Source organism: Stenella coeruleoalba (genome assembly GCF_951394435.1).
Source record: "Stenella coeruleoalba genome assembly, chromosome: 9".
Classification (NCBI taxonomy): Eukaryota; Metazoa; Chordata; class Mammalia; order Artiodactyla; family Delphinidae; genus Stenella; species Stenella coeruleoalba.
Window position 1 is genome coordinate 29,336,077 of NC_137155.1, and position 23,459 is coordinate 29,359,535.

General features: G+C 39.2%; 1 protein-coding gene and 1 long non-coding RNA gene across 4 annotated transcripts in view; one reads left to right on the forward strand and one right to left on the reverse strand.

Moving 5' to 3' along the window:
- LOC307191903 overlaps positions 1–18,924 on the reverse strand; it is an 81,997-nt gene extending 63,073 nt beyond the window's left edge. For all 3 annotated transcript variants that reach the window (XR_013829878.1, XR_013829879.1, XR_013829880.1), the window contains exon 1: positions 18,811–18,924. This is a non-coding gene — a long non-coding RNA (uncharacterized lncRNA). The remainder of the gene's footprint in view (positions 1–18,810) is intronic.
- Positions 18,925–19,051: 127 nt separating this feature from the next.
- Positions 19,052–23,459, forward strand: part of DMTF1 (cyclin D binding myb like transcription factor 1) — a 42,888-nt gene continuing 38,480 nt past the window's right edge. The window contains exons 1-2 of the mRNA XM_079932187.1: positions 19,052–19,148; positions 20,969–21,108. The gene's annotated coding sequence lies outside the window, so the exon portion shown is untranslated. The remainder of the gene's footprint in view (positions 19,149–20,968; positions 21,109–23,459) is intronic.

The window sequence follows — 23,459 nt, forward strand, 5'->3', positions numbered from 1 at the left end:
TTTTAATTAGGCTTAACATAGTGTTAGTTTTGGCTACTGGAAATAGACATGAAGTATGAATCACTTTCTTAACAGAAATGTAGGCTAAATGTAACCATCACAGATTTTAAGACCTTCACCTAAATTTCTTCTCAGCCACATTTTCTGTACTGACACCGAGACATCAGTAAAGGAAACAGGATGAACTAGCCAATTTCTTTCTTTCCAAAACAGCCCAAATAGACTATAGTTTATAATGTCAGTGGAAATGACACAGCAGATGGACAACTGCACTTCTGACAGACTGCAACATGCCTGATTACAAAATAATTTGTTGCTGAATAGGCCTCATCACCAGTAGAAGCTCTCATGGAGAAAGTTTCTTTAGAATCAAATAAACATAAAGCAAGAGTCATCAGGAAGCCCTATGTGAGCCTCCATGTGTCATTTTTCCAGATGTTAACCAGGTACAAGAAGGTCCTCTTAGAAGAAATTCCTTGTGGAACAAGTTACATCTGCCCTTCTGATGTAAGCTGTGGAAGAAGAGACGTTAAAAATGTCTGGTCAACCAGGAAATGCAGAACATGACTCTGCCTCTTTGAGCTACTGGCGGAACTTCCATTTCCTGCCCAGATATTCAGGTAACCTCTATGTTACTAATTACTGACATGTAGAATTCAGGTAATTTCTATGACTATTTCGTATTATTAGTAATGTAATAAATATGGGAATATCTATTGCATCAACATTTCTTTTCTGCACCACCATGGCTTACAAGTGCTTGCATCAGTTATATTTTAAAATATGTTGAAAGTAATATGTAATAAGAATTTTCAGCTTCTAACCTATAAGATTTTCAAAATCCTAATCTTTTTAATCCTTCATCTCCTGTGAGAGGGCTCAACACCTCTGAACTGTGCCCTATTACCACTTCTGTGCCCTCTTGCCACTGTCTTATCTCTCCATCATTGGAAAGAACTCAGGTGGACACTCCACTTCCAGCCTTTTGAAACCCAGAAGCATCTCTGTAGTCTTTGGAATGCACTCTGCTGAGTTGCTTGTCTACTAAAAATACTGGTAATTTCCAGGTACATGTTTCCTTCAGTCTCCATTTCCTATGGTACAATTTTGTAAATTGGAATTCCAGTTCTGGGTATACATTCCATACCTCCCCAATTCCAAAATCTGTCACAAATAAATAAATAGATAAAAAGATAATGAACTATGACATGTACACATACTTTGTGCAAACTTTTATTATGTAAAATCAAATAGCACTTAATATAAATGCTATATGTTAACTATTCCTTTAGTATAATCATATCTTTGAGCTATTAATGAGTTTCTGTTCCTTCCTGCACTTTCTTATACCTGTTATCCTTCCCCCACCATAAACGCAGCTTTCATAGTTTTCCATGCTCTGATTCAGAGGAAGAACATACATACAGGCTAGAACTAAGAAGTCAATTAAATTTCTGAATGGATTTTTATAAATTTATGTGAGACCATATTGAAATCCAGAACTTTTCATCTTTAAGAGCCAGGAACTATAAAGGAAAAAAAAGGATTTTTGAGGATTCTAAAACCTTTCATTTAAAAAGTAAGAGAAGGGTCTAGACCACCTAGATCAGAGTTTATGTCATGAACCAAAGCATGGGGAAAATGTTAATGATATAAGAGCAGTTTTTCCAACCAAAAGGAAATTAAAACATTTATAAGCTAACAAGTGCTAATAGGTACCTGAGAAGGACCCCCCCATATGCTACTTCCTTCTTGGAGTCAAAATCCTAGATTAGAGGAGGAAAAAGAAATAGAAACCCCAGATAAGTCTGTGGGGATGCCAAAGAAGGAGGGAATACTTTCTGGCTTTTCAAGGTTTAATCCAAAAGACTCCATGTTCTGGTTAGCTAATGCTGAAAAAAAATTACTTTAAAACATAGTGGCTTCAAACAACAGTAATCATTTTATTATTACTCATAGTTTCTATGGATCAGAATTTTAGGAAAGGCTGGGATAGGCAGTTCCACCTTGCAGGTGTCTCATGCCTTTGCAGTCAGATAATGGTGGGCACTGTAACAATGGATGGAGGGTGCCAACAAATTCCTTCAAAAGGTGGACCCCAATTCCTATCCCCTTGAGTGTGGGTTTACCATAGTGACTTACTTCTAATAAATGGATTAAAATGTAAGTGACAATGTGTAACCTCTGAAACTAGGCCATTAAAGGCACTGCAGCATCCTTACTCTTGGATCACTTGCTCTTGGGGAAGCCAGTTGCCCTGTGCTTGAGGACACTCAAGCAGCTCTATGGAAAGGCCCACATAGTGGGAACTGAAGCCCCCAGCCAACAGCCAAGGATGAAGCCTCTTGCCAACAGCCATATGAGTAAGCCATCTGGGAACTAGATCTTTTAGACTCAGTCAAGCCTTCAGATGACTGAAGCTCCAGCTGACATCTTGATAGCAAGTTCATGAGAGTCCCTAAGAAAATCACCTAGCTAAGCCCTCTTGAATTCCTGACCCACAGAAACCGTGAGATAATAAATGCTTACTGTTTTAAGGCACTACATTTTGGGGTAATTTGTTAGGCAGCAACAGATAACTAATTTGGAGGGGAGGCTGGAGCAGCTAGGGGATCTCCAATCATCCTTCTTTTTTATGTTCTTAGTGCCTCTCCACGTGGTTTTTCTGAATGGGCTAGTTTGGGCTTCCTCACAGTATGGCAGGTGGACTGCTTATATAATGGCTGCTTACTTGTTGGCTGCCAGGTCTTTTATAATCTATCTTCAGAAATCATATAGCACCACTTCCTACATACTTTATTGGTTAAAAATGGCCACAAAACCTGTCCAGTTTAAATGGGAGAAGTCATACACCTCCACCTCTTGATGGGAGGAGTATCAAATTGTTTTATACGAAGAGCACATTGGATGGGAAATACTGTTGCAGCCATGTTTAGAAAATGCAGTTTTCCACATTGTAAGCCTTCCACATTTAAGCCAAGTACCACATCCAACAAGGCATTTGAATAACAGATTAACAGAGTTATAAATTTAGGAGTCATCAGTGTATAGAGAGCAACTGTAGCCACTGGAGTGGATGACATCACTTAGAAAGAGGATAGTGTGAGGAAGAGATGTAGGCCTAGGAGGTCACCATAAAGAACTCTGAAATTTAAAAGCCAGGCCAGCTAAGAAGCATTTGGAGAGGTAGAAGGAATGCCAGAGTATTGTATCTCAAAGCCAAGAAAAAAAGAGTATTCAAAGAAGAATGACATAGTCATTTAAGGAGCAAATGCTGCTGAAAATTAAGGTAAATGATAATAGAATATTTTCATGGATTTAACAATGTGGAAGTCATTAATGATCTTCAGAGGCATCTTGGAGGCAGAAACCAGGCTATAATGGTTGAAAACACAGAAGAAGGAATGAGCATAGTCCTGCGAGGGAGATGAGATCAAAAAACACAAAAGAAGGGATTAACGAAAAGAGTCCTTCCCAGAACTTCTGCTGCCAGTGTCCTTGTCCTCACGGTGAGACACAGCCACCCTCCACCTCCGCAGGAGACCCTCCAACACTAGCAGTTATAAGGTGCTTTCCTGAGAGCAGATTTTGAAAACTGAATGGCATTAGAGATCCAAAGAAGAAGATGCAGTGTGGAGAAGAGAGCTACTCGAGGAGAAGAGAGCTACTAGAGGAGAAGAGAGCTACTAGAGGAGAAGAAAGCTACTAGAAGAAAAGATAAACTGAAGGCCCTTCAAGTCACCATATACTTGCTAGTAGTTCTCCTCCATCATGTGTTGCAAAATACATCTACACGTGGAACAACTCCTACAGAACACCTACTGAACGCTGGCAGAAGACCTCAGACCTCCCAAAAGGCAAGAAACTCCCCACGTACCTGGGTAGGGCAAAAGAAAAAAGAATAAACAGAGACAAAAGAATATGGACGGGACCTGCACCAGTGGGAGGGAGCTGTGAAGGAGGAAAGGTTTCCACACACTAGGAAGCCCCTTCGTGGGCAGAGACTGCGGATGGCGGAGGGGGAAGCTTCAGAGCCGCAGAGGAGACTGCAGCAACAGGGGTGCGGAGGGCAAAGCGGAGAGATTCCCGCACAGAGGACCGGTGCCGACCGGCACTCACCAGCCCGAGGCTAGTCTGCTCACCCGCCGGGGCGAGCAGGGCTGGGAGCTGAGGCTCGGGCTTCAGTCGGAGCACAGGGAGAGGACTGGGGTTGGCAGCGTGAACACAACCTGAAGCGGTTAGTGTGCCACGGCTAGCCGGGAGGGAGTCCGGGAAAAGTCTGGACCTGTTGAAGAGGCAAGTGACTCTTTCTTCCCTCTTTGTTTCCTGGTGCACGAGGAGAGGGGATTAAGAGCGCTGCTTAAAGGAGCTCCAGAGATGGGCGCAAGCCGCGGCTAAAACCGCGGACCCCAGAGACGGGCATGAGACGCTAAGGCTGCTGCTGCCGCCACCAAGAAGCCTGTGTGCGAGCACAGGTCACTATCCACACCCCTCTTCCAGGGAGCCTGTGCAGCCCGCCACTGCCAGGGTCCCGGGATCCAGGGACAACTTTCCCGGAGATAACACATGGCGCGCCTCAGGCTGGTGCAACGTTATACCAGTCTCTGCCGCCGCAGGCTCGCCCCACATCCGTACTGCTCCCTCCCCACGGCCTGAGTGAGCCAGAGTCCCCGAATCAGTGTCTCCTTTAACCCCGTCCTGTCTGAACGAAGAACAGATGCCCTCCGGCGACCTACACGCAGAGGTGGGGCCAAATCCAAAACTGAACCCCGGGAGCTGTGCAAACAAAGAAGAAAAAGGGAAATCTCTCCCAGCAGCCTCAGGAGCAGCGGATTAAATCTCCACAATCAACTTGATGTACCCTGCGTCTGTGGAATACATGAATAGACAACGAATCATCCTAAATTGAGGAGGTGGACTTTGAGAGCAAGATTTATTATTTTTTCCCCTATTCCTCTTTTTGTGAGTGTGTATGTGTATGCTTCTGTGTGAGATTTTGTCTGTATAGCTTTGCTATCACCATTTGTCCCAGGGTTCTATCCATCCGTTTTTTATTTATTATATTTTCACTTAAAAAAATTTTTTTTTCTTATTTTTTTATTTTAATTATTTTATTTTATTTTATTTTATCCTCTTTCTTTCTATTTTTTCTCCCTTTTATTCTGAGCCGTGTGGATGAAAGGCTCTTGGTGCTGCAGCCAGGAGTCAGTGCTGTGCCTCTGAGGTGGGAGAGCCAACTTCACGACACTAGTCCACAAGACACCTCTCAGCTCCATGTAATATCAAACGGTGAAAATCTCCGAGAGATTGCCATCTCAATACCAAGACTCAGCTCCACTCCACGACCAGCAAGCTACAGTGCAGGACACCCTATGCCAAACAACTAGCAAGACAGGAACACAACCCCACCCATTAGCAGAGAGGCTGCTTAAAATCATAATAAGTCCACAGACACCCCAAAACACACCACCAGACGTGGACCTGCCCACCAGAAAGACAAGATCCAGCCTCATCCACCAGAACACAGGCACTAGTCCCCTCCACCAGGAAGCCTACACAACCCGCTGAACCAACTTTAGCCACTGGGGACAGACACCAAAAACAACAGGAACTACGAACCTGCAGCCTAAAAAAGGAGACCCCAAACACAGTAAGATAAGCAAAATGAGAAGACAGAAAAACACACAGCAGATGAAGGAGCAACATAAAAACCCACCAGACCTAACAAATGAAGAGGAAATAGGCAGTCTACCTGAAAAAGAATTCAGAATAATGATAGTAAAGATGATCCAAAATCTTGGAAATAGAATAGACAAAATGCAAGAAACACTTAACAGGACCTAGAAGAACTAAAGATGAAACAAGCAACGATGAACAACACAATAAATGAAACTAAAAATACTCTAGAAGGGATCAATAGCAGAATAACTGAGGCAGAAGAACGGATAAGTGACCTGGAAAATAAAATAGTGGAAATAACTACTTCAGGGCAGAATAAAGAAAACAGAATGAAAAGAACTGAGGACAGCCTCAGAGACCTCTGGGACAACATTAAACGCACCAACATTCGAATTATAGGGGTTCCAGAAGAAGAAGAGAAAAAGAAAGGGACTGAGAAAATATTTGAAGAGATTATAGTTGAAAATTTCCCTAATATGGGAAAGGAAATAGTTAATCAAGTCCAGGAAGCACAGAGAGTCCCATACAGGATAAATCCAAGGAGAAACACGCCAAGACACATATTAATCAAACTGTAAAAAATTAATTACAAAGAAAACATATTAAAATCAGCAAGGGAAAAACAACAAATAACACACAAGGGAATCCCCATAAGGTTAACAGCTGATCTTTCAGCAGAAACTCTGCAAGCCAGAAGAGACTGGCAGGACATGTTTAAAGTGATGAAGGAGAAAAACCTACAACCAAGATTACTCTACCCAGCAAGGAACTCATTCAGATTTAATGGAGAAATTAAAACCTTTACAGACAAGCAAAAGCTGAGAGAGTTCAGCACCACCAAACCAGCTCTACAACAAATGCTAAAGGATCTTCCCTAGGCAAGAAACACAAGAGAAGGAAAAGACCTATAAAAACAAACCCAAAACAATTAAGAGAACATACATATTGATAATTACCTTAAATGTAAATGGATTAAATGCTCCCACCAAAAGACACAGATTGGCTGAATGGATACAAAAACAAGACCCATTTTTTGCTGTCTACAAGAGACCCACTTCAGACCTAGAGACACATACAGACTGAAAGTAAGGGGATGGAAAAAGATATTCCATGCAAATGGAAACCAAAAGAAAGCTGGAGTAGCAATTCTCATATCAGACAAAAGAAACTTTAAAATAAAGACTATTAAAAGAGACAAAGAAGGACACTACATAATGATCAAGGGATTGATCCAAGAAGAAGATATAACAACTATATATGCACCAACATAGGAGCACCTCAATACATAAGGCAAATACTAACAGCCATAAAAGGAGAAATCGACAGTAACACAATCATAGTAGGGGAATTTAACATCCCACTTTCACCAATGGACAGATCATCCAAAATTAAAATAAATAAGGAAACACACGCTTTAAATGATACATTAAACAAGATGGACTTAATTGATATTTATAGGACATTCCATCCAAAAACAACAGAATACACATTTTTCTCAAGTGCTCATGGAACATTCTCCAGGATAGATCATACCTTGGGTCACAGGGTCACATATCAAGCCTCGGTAAATTTAAGAAAATTGAAATTGTATCAAGTATCTTTCCAACCACAATTCTATGAGACTAGATATCAATTACAGGAAAAGATCTGTGAAAAATACAAACACATGGAGGCTAAACAATACACTACTTAATAACGAAGTGATCACTGAAGAAATTAAAGAGGAAATCAAAAAATACCTAGAAACAAATGACAATGGAGACACGACAACCCAAAACCTATGGGATGCAGCAAATGCAGTTCTAAGGGGGAAGTTTATAGCAATACAATCCTACCTTAAGAAACAGGAAACATCTTGAATAAACAACCTAACCTTGCACCTAAAGCAATTAGAGAAAGAAGAACAAAAAAACCCAAAGTTAGCAGAAGGAAAGAAATCATAAAGATCAGATCAGAAATAAATGAAAAAGAAATGAAGGAAATGATAGCAAAGATCAACAAAACTAAAAGCTGGTTCGTTGAGAAGATAAACAAAATTGATAAACCATTAGCCAGACTCATCAAGAAAAAAAGGGAGAAGACTTAAATCAATAGAATTAGAAATGAAAAAGGAGGAGTAACAACTAACACTGCAGAAATACAAAAAAACATGAGAAATTACTACAAGCAACTCTATGCCAATAAAATGGACAACCTGGAAGAAATGGACAAATTCTTAGAAAGGCACAACCTGCCAAGACTGAATCAGGAAGAAATAGAAAATATAAACAGACCAATCACAAGCACTGAAATTGAAACTGTGACTAAAAACCTTCCAACAAACAAAAGCCCAGGACCAGATGGCTTCACAGGCGAATTCTATCAAACATTTAGAGAAGAGCTAACACCTATCCTTCTCAAACTCTTCCAAAATATAGCAGAGGGAGGAACACTCCCAAACTCATTCTACGAGGCCACCATCACCCTGATGTCAAAACCAGACAAAGACGTCACAAAGAAAGAAAACTACAGGGCAATATCACTGATGAACATAGATGCAAAAATCCCCAACAAAATACTAGCAAACAGAATCCAACAGCACATTAAACGGATCATACACCATGATCAAGTGGGGTTTATTCCAGGAATGCAAGGATTCTTCAATATACGCAAATCAATCAACGTGATACACCATATTAACAAACTGAAGGAGAAAAACCATATGGTCATTTCAATAGATGCAGAGAAAGCTTTCAACAAAATTCAACACCCATTTATGATAAAAACCCTGCAGGAAGTAGGTAGAGAGGGAACTTTCCTCAACATAATAAAGGCCATATACGACAAACCCACAGCCAACATCGTCCTCAATGGTGAAAATCTGAAACCATTTCCACTAAGATCAGGAACAAGACAAGGTTGCCCACACTCACCACTCTTATTCAACATAGTTTTGGAAGATTTAGCCACAGCAATCAGAGAAGAAAAGGAAATAAAAGGAATCCAAATCGGAAAAGAAGAGGTAAAGCTGTCACTGTTTGCAGATGACATGATACTATACATAGAGAATCCTAAAGATGCTACCAGAAAAGTACTAGAGCTAATCAATGAATTTGGTAAAGTAGCAGGATACAAAATTAAAGCACAGAAATCTCTTGCATTCCTATACACTAATGATGAAAAATCTGAAAGTGAAATCAAGAAAACACTCCCATTTACCATTGCAACAAAAAGAATATCTAGGAATAAACCTACCTAAGGAGACAAAAGACCTGTATGCAGAAAATTATAAGACACTGATGAAAGAAATTAAAGATGATACAAATAGATGGAGAGATATACCATGTTCTTGGATTGGAAGAATCAACATTGTGAAAATGACTCTACTACCCAAAGCAATCTACAGATTCAATGCAATCCCTATCAAACTACCACTGGCATTTTTCACAGAACTAGAACAAAAAATTAACAATTTGTATGGAAACACAAAAGACCCCGAATAGCCAAAGCAATCTTGAGAACATAAAACGGAGCTGGAGGAATCAGGATCCCGCACTTCAGACTATACTACAAAGCTACAGTAATCAAGACAGTATGGTACTCGCACAAAAACAGAAAAATAGCTCAATGGAACGGGATAGAGAGCCCAGAGATAAACCCACGCACATATGGTCACCTTATCTTTGATAAAGGAGGCAGGAATGTACAGTGGAGAAAGGACAACCTCTTCAATAAGTGGTGCTGGGAAAACTGGACAGGTACATGTAAAAGTATGAGATTACATCACTCCCTAACACCATACACAAAAATAAGCTCAAAATGGATTAAAGACCTAAATGTAAGGCCAGAAACTATCAAACTCTTAGAGGAAAACATAGGAGAACACTCTATGACATAAATCACAGCAAGATCCTTTTTCACCCACCTCCTAGAGAAATGGAAATAAAAACAAAAATAAACAAATGCGACCTAATGAAACTGCAAAGCTTTTGCACAGCAAAGGACACCATAAACAAGACCAAAAGACAACCCTCAGAATGGGAGAAAATATTTGCAAATGAAGCAACTGACAAAGGATTAATCTCCAAAATTTACAAGCAGCTCATGCAGCTCAATAACAAAAAAAACAAACAACCCAATCCAAAAATGGGCAGAAGACCTAAATAGACATTTCTCCAAAGAAGATATACAGAGTGCCAACAAACACATGAAAGAATCCTCAACATCATTAATCATTAGAGAAATGCAAATCAAAACTACGAGATATCATCTCACACCAGTCAGAATGGCCATCATCAAAAAGTCTAGAAACAGTAAATGCTGGAGAGGGGGGGAGAAAAGGGAACACTCTTGCACTGCTGGTGGGAATGTGAATTGGTACAGCCACTATGGAGAACAGTATGGAGGTTCCTTAAAAAACTACAAATAGAACTACCATATGACCCAGCAATCCCACTACTGGGCATATACCCTGAGAAAACCGTAATTCAAAAAGACTCATGTACCAAAATGTTCATTGCAACTCTATTTACCATAGCCAGGAGATGGAAACAACCTAAGTGTCCATCATCGGATGAATGGATAAAGAAGATGTGGCACATATATACAATGGAATATTACTCAGCCATAAAAAGAAACGAAATTGAGCTATTTGTAATGAAGTGGATGGACCTAGAGTCTGTGAAGTAAGTCAGAAAGAGAAAGACAAATACCGTATGCTAACACATATATATGGAATTTAAGAAAAAAAAATGTCATGAAGAACCTAGGAGTAAGATAGGAATAAAGACACAGACCTATTAGAGAATGGACTTGAGGATATGGGGACAGGGAAGGGTAAACTGTGACAAAGTGAGAGAGTGGCATGGAGATATATGGACATATATACACTACCAAACGTATATACACATATATACACTACCAAACGTAAAATAGATAGCTAGGGGGAAGCAGCCGCATAGAACAGGGAGATCAGCTAGGTGCTTTGTGACCACCTAGAGGGGTGGGATAGGGAGGTTGGGAGGGATGGAGACGCAAAAGGGAAGAGATATGGGAACATATGTATACGTACAACTGATTCACTTTGTTATAAAGCAGAAACTAACACACCATTGTAAAGCAATTATACTCCAATAAAGATGTAAAAAAAAAAAAAGAAGTGATTAGCTTTGAATAAGAGAAGGAACATCTCTAGGATTGTAGGAAAGGAGTTTAGGATGAGCTCAGATGAGCACATAAGCAGGGGCGGGGGCGGGGGGCAGCAGGCTGCTGAGGAAGTTAATGCTTAAAAGTCTCTGTAAAGGTAATTTGTTGACAAAGTAGAAGGAATAGCTATTAAGAGTTTGAGGAGGTCCCTGAAGGCATGTTCCTTAGGAAATGACAGACTCATTCATTGCAAACCTATAGTGTATAATCTATGACTTTCAAAAAAGTTACTTGGGGTTGAATTTCACCTTTTGTTTGCTTAAGCAACAATAAAAAGAAGTGAATTCAACCATTTTGATTCCTATTTTAAATTTAATAAAAATAAAATATCTGATAATATCAGATTTTCCTACCAAATAAATACGGAAAGGGTAGGAGAACACTGGTCACTTATTGCATCCTACCATTAGGTATAAGCCACCTATCCTAGGACTATCTAATTTCTAAATCCTTCCCCCAATTTATTACTTTATAAAAGTGTAGTTGTGATGACGAGAGAGGTAGGAAAGCCCTAAAAGCAGAGGGTTTCAGGTTTATTTTCATTTTTACCCATTGCAAGAGACAGACTGCTTATACTATACCTACTAGGACCTTTTCAAATAACACAGTTATTTATAACATTATATATGAGGCACTGTTGTATCACATATTTCCCTGCAATTGGTCTACAATGGTAAAGCAGCATGGGTTCTTCTGAGACTCTTGTGAAAATTTATGACAGGCTCAAGATCAAGAGTGTGCTCAACAGAGAATGATTCCACAGCAGATGGCTCTCTGGAAAAGGAAAAGAGAGAAAAGACTGCAGTATCATGTGAAAATGGGCTCTTGTTCAACAAAAATGAGCTTATCCAATTATAATGGAAATAGAGAAAGGAGTAACAAAGGCTGTAATAGCCTTATGTCTTGCTACACCAGGTTGAACCATCACAGACTAAAATTCAGCATAAATGTAACCTGGTAAGAAACATAAAAGACACAGGAAAAAAACATTAGTGATACTCTCACTGCTGAAGTTACATATCTTTTTTTACCCTAGGTTTGCTAATATAATACTGCTGCAGTGGCTACAATTATTTGATTATATATAATAATAATATTCACAAGTCTGAAAGATGGCCCATAGAAACTCCACTTTCCTAATCCTGTTATTCCCAATTTCATTCAATTAACAATTATATGTTACATGTCTTCACCAGGTCTGTCCACTTAAGGTGCAGTTGTTATAACAAAGGTATTATGCTCTGGAATTTAATTTACTATGGTTATATTTAATATAAGATAGATATTCTTTATGAAACAGAAACAGACTCACAGACATAAGAGAACAGACTAGTGGTTGCCAAGTGGGGGTGAGGGTGGGGAAGGGAAGGATTGGGAGTTTGGGGTTAGCAGATGCAAACTATTATATATAGGAGGGATAAACAACAACGTCCTCCTGTATAGCACAGGGAACTATATTCAATACCCTGTGATAAACCATAACGGAAAAGGATATGAAAAAGAATGTATATATATGTATAACAATCACTTTGCTGTAGAGCAGAAATTAACACAACATTGTAAATCAACTATACTTCAATTAAATAAATTTTTTAATATATATATATAAATATATATATAATGTAGATATTCTTAAATTAGGTAGGTATTATAAGACTAGGTTGATATATTTCAGGTAATTTTGGGGGAGGAATAGCTTGCTTGAAAAACAGTGTTTCCTACTGAGTTTAGATTTTACCTCCAACAATTTCAGGTCAAGAAAAACCTTTACCTTGCATGTGTCTGTATGTATCAGTTGCGTGTATATTAAGGCTAACCAATGCATCCTTAAGTAAGAGGCCATATCACTTTCTCTAGTGCTTAAAACACTTTTGCCCAGAAACATGAAAACAGGCCAATTTCCAAGAAACAGTTTCAGAGAAACAAAAAATGTAAAACAATGGAACTTATGATATCCCTTTCCATACCTTTCAGCAATAGACTGCCACTATGAAACACAATTTAAAATAAGTTTAAAAGATATCTAGAAAGACTACTTGCTAGCTATTATGATTTCAATATAAATCTTAATATATTAAAGAATTTTTTATATCCCAATCCTCTTCACTGAAATAAAATTGTTGCCCTAAGAAATCCTACTCAACAAATAAGGCAACAATTCTCTTTTCCTGCTTTTTATTATTTCTTGTTACGATGGATAAAGACAAATAATAATATCTGACATTTTTGAGCACCTACTATTTGCCAGATATGTTTCAAAATGCTTTGACTAAGCAAGACCGAGAAATTGGTCCATCTTTCCTAATATTTGCAGTTTAGATCAATCTGATGATACTAAGTGATTTGATTCATATTTTGTCTTAATGCCTCATTGATTTGTTAATTATGAGCAAGTTTCATGGGCAGTTGCAATAATTTAGTAAATTGCAAGAGTTAACTAAGAGTTTTATACAAAGACACGTTAGAAAAAAACTACTATAATGTAAGCTCCTCCATCCCTTGTCTCTCTTGACCACTACCATATTCCCTATGCCTAGGACAGTGCTCAATACAAAGGACATGCTCACGAAGGTCTGCTGAACGAAAGGAAGGAATGGATGTATCACAAATGTGCAAACTCCTGCAAGCTATAAAGGTTATGCAGGTTCCTTGTTTCTTTCTCTGTCACTGCATATTCTGGGCAAGGGAATTAGATATACATCAAATAAAAGAGAAGGGAATTAATCAATGACAAGTCATTAAATGTGAGAGGGCCTTTCACATTTGAATTTCAAAGCATAATCCCTTTGGTTTTACTATTGTTGAGGCTTGTCATTTGTCTACCACAGCTTATCACTAACAAATTAAAGGCACAGAATTCCCATCTACTGTTGTAGATACTGGTCTGGGAAAAAAAAAAAAATCTTGCTGAACAATAAGGACATCTGCTGGTTAAAATGCAACACTTCTATCCTTAAAATACTGCATCTAGATGGACAAGATTTGGGTAATAAAGTTTAGAATAAGTCCAAACTTGTGCCATCTTGTTAAAATAACCTCTTTCTACTAAAGTAATAATAAAGGTAACATTTGTTTGTTTCATTCCAGAGTTGCCCGAGTAGTGACACTATCTGAAAAAAGACTGAGCTCTCCTGCCAAAAAATAAAAATGGCTAGGTTTCTGATCTCCTGGCTTAAGACACAATTATCTTTGAACTCAACAAACATCTAAGTGTCTGCTAAGTTAAGGTAGCGTACCAGATGCTGGCAAACTGAAGCTATAAGACACGGCAGAGGCAGCAGATGGTCCAGCCTTAGGGGAATGGGGTTAAACTCAGTTAACATCAGCAAGAGACTGAGCCTAATACTTACCAGCACTGTGCTCTCACCATTTTATAAACATTATAGACCAGTTGCTTTCTACAAACACACTCTTTCCCACACTACCTGAACAAATGCCTTCCTACCTCCCGCCCCCTACTCTGGTAATTTGTCACCTTTCCAGTCCCTGCTCAAGTGTCTTCTCAGAAAACCCAGCTCTGAACTCCCTACACAAAGTTCACCTTCAGAGTTCAGAACTTACCACACTGGCAAATTACCGGTTGATTTACCAATATATGGTCCCTCTCCCTTCTAGGCCAGACTATAAAGGAAGAGATATTTGAATCTGGGTTCAAACATTCTCCCAATTTTAGTAAAGTAACTTAACTGTTTCTGTTTCATTTTGCCCACAAAATTTTCAAGGACAGAATGAAAACTTCCATCCTCACTTGCTGGGAAGATCTGAAGTCTTAGTTCTCCATTCTCCTAACTGGAAGAAGAACCAATTTTTGCTAATGTTCCATGAATAGGCCTCAGTAAAGCTCTACTGCAAAAGAAAATTAAGTGAAGAGGTAACCAGGCTGAAAGATTAAAAGAGGTGTAGGGATGAGACACTGACATGAAATGGAGAGCAGGAAAGGGGTTACGAGATGGAGTGCCGTAAGTCCCAGACAAAAGCCTGGAGGAGGAATCTCAGACAGAAGAGGACTTGGAAGAGCCTGATGTGTTGGCCTAACTAGGGACAGTTTGCTCATTCCTCTATTAGCACAGGAATCCCCATCAGCTTGCCGGAAATTCTGGCAGGGCTTCCAGTGCATACACATCAGTTGTATTAATAGGACTCAAAGACTGTGTAGAAAGAAAATGGGCTACTCAATAATTATATTTTTCATTTACTTTGAACAGAAGTCCTTGGAAACATCTCTTTATTCTGAATCATGACATCCAGGACATGAGACAATCATTAAACAATAAAACCAGCCTCTCAGTATTTGAAACACTTTTATATTAACATATCAACCTTTCAAAAAAGGAAGGTCATTTCATCAATATTCTATTGCTGATGAGGTTCATGAAAGTGTTATAAAAAATCTGGAGTCCAACAGAGCTAATCATAACTAGCAAATGCAGTAAATACCATAACTGTGCTATACTTTTATAATACCTTCTATTTATGAAAGAACTATTTTTCACTTTTTTCTACAAAATAATTACTAATTAGGTAAATCCTAGGATAATATTAAAAATCTCATGCATTCCCTAGGTACATACTAAGTAGTGAGGTAGGAAACACCGAGAATTATAATTGCAGAAAGTTGCTCTAGGTTTAAACTTTGGATAGTCTTACATTGATAATACATGTTAAAGATATAGAGGTGTTACTATTATAGGTTTACTTTTAAAATTATGTATTAAAACTAATACTAAAATATACTTGTTTTCCCCAAGTAAACACCAATTGACCTTGGGAAAAGGTAATTATGAAAGAAACTCACCCAGAAAGGAAGAATTAATTATGAGGATGCACTTGACTTTTTTTAGGGAATTAACAGCAAAGTGCAGACTAACCTAAGATTTTTCAGAAGAGAATGGGTAGCAACTGTAATTTAGATACCACTCTCTTATGCCTCAGTGAAAAAGAATCCTACAGGGTAATGCTTTGTGGAAAATGTAGCTAATTAAGAACCAATTCCTCATAAATGGTAATGTTAACAACTTTACCTATGTAACTATTATATCATTAGAACTCCACTTTGAGTAATTTAATTGCTTTTCTGGTTCACGGGTTTATTAGTTTCCGTATTTAAGTGCTTACTACATATGACAGGCTCTGTGCAAAGCATGTTGCCTACATTATTCTGGGAGATAGATTTTAGCATCCCCACTTTTCAAAAGCAAACGAAGCTTAAAGATGCGAAGTACCATACCCACCGCTAAGCAATAAAGTCAAGATTCACACTCGGGTCTGAGTTCAACATCTATACCACAACACTCTCCTGCCTCGTGGTGTTGGTTACCTATTATTTATATACTCATTTAAAAACTGAACGATATATGCCATAACCACAGTGGGATGCAGCGATTACCACAAACTGGTAATAAAGTTAGATGCAATAAAATGCTGCTCTTGACAGTTATTTTTGAAAATTGGTCAAATGTGTCCTTCTTCCAGTTCAGTAAAGACTCTGGAAACTGGTTGTAATAATTTTTCATTATAAAAAGACTGTTGCCGAAGTGTACTTTTTGAGCTGCAGAAGGGTAGTTCAGAGCATAGGCTCTGGAGCTGAGGCTTTCATTCTGACTCTACCATTTATTTGCTGTTTCCTTGGACACATTCCTTCACTTTTTTGGTTCTTGTCTAAAATGGGAATCATTTGTAATAACTATACTGAAGCTTTGGCACTTGTGAACATTAAATGTGTTTAATATACGTAAAGCATTTAAATGACACATAAGCACTCAAAAAATGTTAGCTAACCTTCTCCAAATCCAGGCCCTTTTATATTTTCTTCTTTTTAAATAGACCTTATTTGGGGGGACAGTTTAAGATTCACAGCAAAATTGAGGGGAAGACACAGAGACTTCCCACATCGTCGCTGCCCTACACATGAACATTATCAACATACCCCACCGCAGTGGTACATTTATTTGCAAATGATGAACCAACACTGATATATCATTAACAACCAAAGTCCGTGGGTTACATTAGGGTTCACTATCTGTGTTGTACATTGTATGGGTTTTGATAAATGTATAATGCCATGTATCTACCATTACAGCATTATACAAAATCATTTCGCTGCCTTAAAAAATCCTCTGTGCTCCACCTATTTCTCTTCCTCTGGCCTCAAACCCTGGCAACTACTGGTCTTTTTACTATCTCCATAGTTTTGCCCTTTCCATAAAGTCAGATAGTTGGAATCATTCAGTAGTTAGCCTTTTCAGATAGACTTCTTTCACTTAGTGGCGTGCATTTAAGATTCCTCCACATCTTTTCACGGCTCGACAGCTCAATTCTTTTTAGCACTGAATACTCGATTGTATGGATGTACCACAGTTTATCCATTTACCTATTGAAGCACATCTTGGTTGCTTCTAAGTTTTGGCAATTACAATGAAGTTGGTATAAATATCTCTGTGCAGCTTTTTATGTGGAGGTAAGGTTTCAACTATTTGGGGTAAATATCAAGGCAATTAATGGATCACATGGTAAGAATATGCTTAGCTCTGTAAGAAACCACCAAACTGTCTTCCAAAGTGGTTGTACCATTCTGCATTCCCTCTATCAATGAATGACAGTTCCTATTGCTCCAAAGCGTCATCGGCCCTTGGTGTTGTCAGCGTTTGGGATTTTAGCACTTCTAATTGGTGTGTGATGGTATTTCGTTTTACACTCTCTTTTATGAAATGCAACATTTATGAGTGAGACAGTTACCCCAAAGAATAGATAATGTGGACTACTGGTGAAAACTGTGTACATTTGGCTTAAAATCGAAACAAATATTTATCTAACTAAACCCATTTCAGTGTGTACTTTTTCCCCTTTCTTCAATGAATTAGTGTCACTTCCACGAAGTCTTCCAACAACATTTTGTATTCAAAAGAAACCGGGGTTGCAAAAAACATTTTTTTTAAAGCCAAAAGAGAGGAAAAGAAATCACTAAGCATTAACAACTTCATTAGTTAAGATCAATTCAAGACGTAGTATACACACCCTTGACGGTCTTCATTTGACCTTTACAACCGATGCTCACTACACTCCCATTGTGACAATGTAGTGTTAAGTCTACCCATAGTTGCTGGATGCAAGAACATTTGTCTAATCTAATTTCTAAACTCCTCTCATCCCACTAGCAAAAGAAAAGCAGCGTACAATAAATCAATTTTATAAACAAGTGAAATGAATCCTAAGAAGAGTTGTAACAGGGTTCTGACCACTAAAATCTTCGGAACTCTTTGGGAGATTGGGATTGACATATACACACTACTTTAAATAAAAGAGCTACGTAACGAGAACCTACTGTATAGCTCAGGGAACTCTATTCCCAACTCTGTAATGACCTATATGGGAACAGACTCTAAAAAAGAGTGGATACATGTACATGTATAACTGACTCGCTGTACAGCAGAAACTAACACAACATTGTAAATCAACTATACTCCAGTAAAAAAAATTAATTAAAAAAATTTTCAGGACTCTTTCAAAACAAAAATCTCTGCAGGAGTCTCTGGAAGCTTAAAGACTCTCTGGGGGCGGGGCCGAGTATTGGTCTTCCCTGAAAGCTCCCCAGCCTAGCTGAAGAGCATCCACTTTAGAAAAGCCGTGTTTTATAAGGCGTACTGTGCACTACAGAACAGCATATTCACACAGGATACATTTCACCAAGAATTGCATCATACGCCCAACGGGTAACACCTCTACGCGCCTACGGCAAGGCAGACCAAGTCAGAAGAGCCAGACATACAATTCCCGGTTATCGTCTGCACCCAGACCCCGCTTTCTAACAGTTCCACACGCGAGGCTCCCTCCGCTCCGAGGCCCAGAATAATTACGAAAGTCGGCTGGCGAGGCCCAACTGTCGCCGAGCCAGGAAAACCACAGTTGCGCCAAAGAAAGAAGGTCCTCCTTCATGGCAGCAGTCAGTACCTATTTCCTTGTAGGAGGAGGAGAAAAGAGCAGACAACGAACAACTCCCACTCAGACGGGTCTCGAAGCTCAAATAACCAAGGACCTTTTTTCGCGCTCCGACTTGGCCGGAAGTGACGCCACGGCCAGCGCGCAGGGCCGCCCCCAAGGAGAGGAGGCCGGGCGGGGGAGCGCGCGGGGGCTGGGGGCGGGGCGCGGCCGTAGCTCCGTTTCCGGTGGCTTGTCGCGCTCGCTCACTCCAGCTGCAGCCACTCTTGCCCGTGGCTGCTTCCTCCATCCTGGTATTTTTTGGAGCCTCCATCCTGGTTCTTCCAAAGTGCCCGGACCCAAAACAGGAAGTAAGTGCGATGGAAGCTTCAGGTCCCAGGCGCCGCTAGGGCCGCTCCGCCCAGTGGAGCCTGTCCGGCCCCCTTGCTGCCCGCCTGCTCTCGCCGGCCGGCGCCAGCTGCCGGCGCTCGGGCACCGCGGGCGGGGTGGGAGTTGGGCCTTCGTGACGCTGAAGCTGCAGTCCCCGCACGCTCACGCCAGGGCCTCCCTCTCGGGGCCGGGCCTGTGGCGGTGGCGTGGGCTGCAGAGCAGGGTAGCGAGCAGCCGCCGAGGCACAGCTAGCGATCCGGCGGGGGCGGAAAATGGCGGCGGCTTCGTAGGAGCTAAATGGCGCCGGGACCCCTGGGGGTGGGGTGGGGTGGGCCGGGAGATTGGCGAGAGAATCGGGCCCGGGAACCCCGAGAGTAAGGAAGCCTTCCTTGGTTTTTCGTAGGGTTTCTTTTTTACGTTTTTGTTACCTTTTCGTTTTTATTTGGTACAGTGAAGGAGAGGTGAGCTTGGATGGGATCGAGAGAGTTGGGGCTTGTCTCGCGCCACCCCACCGCACCCCCTATTTTTTCCTCTTACCTTTTCGCCTCTTCGACTCTTCTCCCACCTTTTGGGGTTCACTCTCGCTCAGCTGTTCATGGCCTAAGCGGAAGGGATCGGGGTTGCTGACCGAACCATCACTGTCAGCCTGAGTCTCTTTTAAAAGGGAAACATAGGAGCTGAAGTGCGGGGAGACAGCCCTAACCCGGCAGAGAACAGGAAAATGAGCCTGCAACATAGGGATTGTCGTGTTTTGACGAGTTCCGAGGAAGTTTTAAAATTTTTTAATTTTCTTCGTCCTTTAAAACAGACTTTGAGAATCTTTAGGGAATCTGCGGCATAGGTTTGAGGGTAGAAGTGGCCAATTCTATGCAGTTGAATGGTACAGCATGTGTTTTTAGAATAAAAATTCGGTGTAGATAAGGAGAGGTGATTAATCTGTGAAATGTAAAAGTCAGGGCTCCCTTTCCCTGATTGAATTTGGAAATTCACATTCAATGGTTATTTTCTCGTAACTTGATTGATCGTTGTGCACCTTCTTTCTGACCGTAGGTGAGGCTGCTTGTTGGGACATTTGACAAAAAGCGTATTCTGTAGGATTACTTCCTAATGTTCAGTATTTTAAACTTAGAGTAATACCGTTTGGAAGTATTTTATCTTTTATCGATTTTACCTTTATTTTGATTTCCCGAAGACAACCATTTATAGCTTTTAAGCTCCAGTTCAAGTAAGACATTCTTGCATTGTGTTGAAAGTTTTACAGAGAGAAAAACTATTTTTCAGGGAAGGATTTTCATATTTTTCCATTACTTCAGATTTTTTTTCTTTGAGCTGCTCTTAAACTTGTGTTTCAAATAACTTTGTGTGTCACTGCATTTTTTTCTATTTATTTATTTAGTAATTTGAATAATTTACCAGCATTTAAACGTTTAAAGACCGTGCTGATAATACACCAAAAACTTACCTTTTTACTGTTATGCTGTAGTGGTGGTAAGATACATTTATTAGGTTAAGATTTAGAGACTTAGTTAAGGTTCAGGGAGAAATTAAGTGTATGTTCCTTACCGTTACAAAAATTGTCAATCTGACTAAAATTTGGTGTGAGAATAAAGTTTTTTTCCCTTCATTCACAAGGGACAAAAACTAGCCTGATCATTTCTGGGGAAAAAATTACGTGTTAGTTATGAAGAAAAAATATTTCATGTTTTATGATAATCTTATTTTAACTCCCATATACTAAGTAAGTACTTTATGTGCCACCAAAAAAGCTAATTTTTTTTTTTTTTTTTTTTTACTATTTTAGTTGATAGGCTCACCCCAAAATATGCTTTTTGGGACTGATCTAGAACCTGCATATTCTCCGTGAATCTCTTTAATTGATTGCAGTTGAGCTAGATGGTGGAGCCAAAATGCTATTGCCCTGTCTTCATCAACAGTTAATCAGTAAGTACTGGGCATTGCATACTTACATAGAACTTTAAGTCCACACTTTGAGCAGTTCCATGAATAAATATATGCTATATAAACATTTTTCTCTGGGTGTTCAGGTTTTAGAAGTATTTTGAGGGGAAGCAGTCACGGGAAATGGTTATTGGTAGAGAATTATACCCCGAAAGAAGGTAGTTGTCTTCTTTAGTTGTTTTTTTTCTTTCTTTTTCCCAAGTTCTCTTCTTTTTGCAGGCTTTTTTTAAGATGTAGAAAAGTTACCTCATTTCACCCCAAGGCAGCGGGACAGATAAGTGTATTTGTAAGGTTAGCTAGATGTTACTAGTTAATATTGAAATAAAAACAAAACTAGTCCTTACTTTTCCCACATAATATTTATCTTTCTGCTCACTTATTTATCTCTCCAACAACTACAGATCCTAATTTTTATTAATGTTGTAATAAGCTTGTATGTCCTGAAAATAACATCTCATTATTTTAAACAGTTGTTGTTTTCATGCTCCATTGAGAACACTGACTTAGGTTAACACTTGTGAGGATGAGTAAGATAATGTGAAACAAGTGTCCCTAGGAATATACAGCCTGGCACATAGCTGTTAAAATATTGAGGGGGGGTGGGAACTGTGTTTTGTTGTAAAGACATCAAAACTTTGAAAAGATTAGGAAGAGTTCCAGTTTTTTAATATCATATATAGAGGCTGTCTATATAACACTATTTAACCTGCCTCGTCAAAATGGAGTTTTCTTTTTTAATCGTTTTCTCTTACCACCATCATTTTTAGCACCTTTTTTTTTCCCCTCATATAAGAAGATTCCTTAGGAATTGGTATGCTTCTAAATGCTTTGCAAATTCAGCTCCAAAGCCTTTTCTGTCCTTAAATGCTACGCAGTGACCTGAGAAAGTGATAAACCTATTGCCAAGGGCATTAAATATAAAATACAGAGTTATCAAATGTATGTGGTATTTTCTTTCATATTATTTCTCCCCTTCACTTTTTTTCCTTTTGTGAAGAGGATGCTTGTAATAGAAATCACAAGTAGGCTTTGTTTTTGTTTTGATTCCGTAAAGGTAAATGATAAATAAAAGAAGAAACCTGTCTATCATGTCTCCTTTTTCACGTTTATAGAAAGATCCCATTCCACCAATGAATACCAGAAAGAAGTTGTCATGAAAAAGCACACTGGAGAGCTCTTTATGAACAATTTAATTGTGTTTTTGTTTGGCGGGGTGTGTGTGTGTGTGTGTGTGTGTGTGTGTGTGTGTGTGTGTGTGTGTGTGTGTGTGTGTGTGTGTGTGTGTGTGTGTTTGTATTAACCTTATGCCATTTTTTTAGCTGTCATTTTAGTTGTGTGCACTGTGTTGTCAAGCCCTTCTTCCAAGTAACCGGTTGTCAAAACTAATCTTTTTGACCATCAGGTGTTAGGCAGCAAAAAAATGCTCTTTAGGTTTATTTACTGTCTATGTGTATTTTAGTATCTGTTGCAGAAGTGTGGTTTAAAAATTGGCTTCAGTGTATATCAGAACTATAGTGATAATGTATTACCTTTAAAGAGCTTCTGATGATGCCTTGCTTAAAGGGCTCAGTTTTCAATGGCTGAAATCTTAAAATGTAGCCAAATACACATTGTATAGCTCTTAAATCATGCACCGGGTAAAAGACAACATTTTTGTTTTTTAATAAGCAATATGGTTGTATTGCCAAACCAGGTATGAAATGCTGTACCTTGAAATGAATCATACTACCAAGTAATTTTTTTTACTCTAATAGTGTCATTGTTTTCAGTAGTTGGTAATTGAAATCAACATCTTAAAACAATTAAAGCTTATTATAATAAACCCTGTTAATATCTTTATTGACGTTTTATGGTATATAGTCATATTATCTTAAAACCAAGCCATAATGAACGTTAAGTACCTTAATTCAGTATGCTTGTATGTTCATTTATAGTTCTCTTTCTCAAACTTTTCCACAAAGTATACAGAAGAACAAATCCCCTGGGACCATAATCTAAAGCATTCAACCTCAACTGTGAAGTGACCTCATTCCTATATTTAATAAAATCAATATTTAAGCTGTCTGTGGCTTTGTCTGTTTCCTGATATCCCTCTATGTCCCCATGTTCAGGATATAGGAATTTTTTTTTCTTTTTATTAAGTTATTTTTACTTTAAAAAAATATACTTATTTATTTTTGGCTGTGTTGGGTCTTCGTTGCTGCACGCGGGCTTTCTCTAGTTGTGGCAAGCGCGGGCTTCTCACTGCGGTAGCTTCTGTTGTTGCAGAGCACGGGCTCTAGGCACGTGGGCTTAGTTGCTCCATAGCATGTGGGATCTTCCCAGACCAGGAA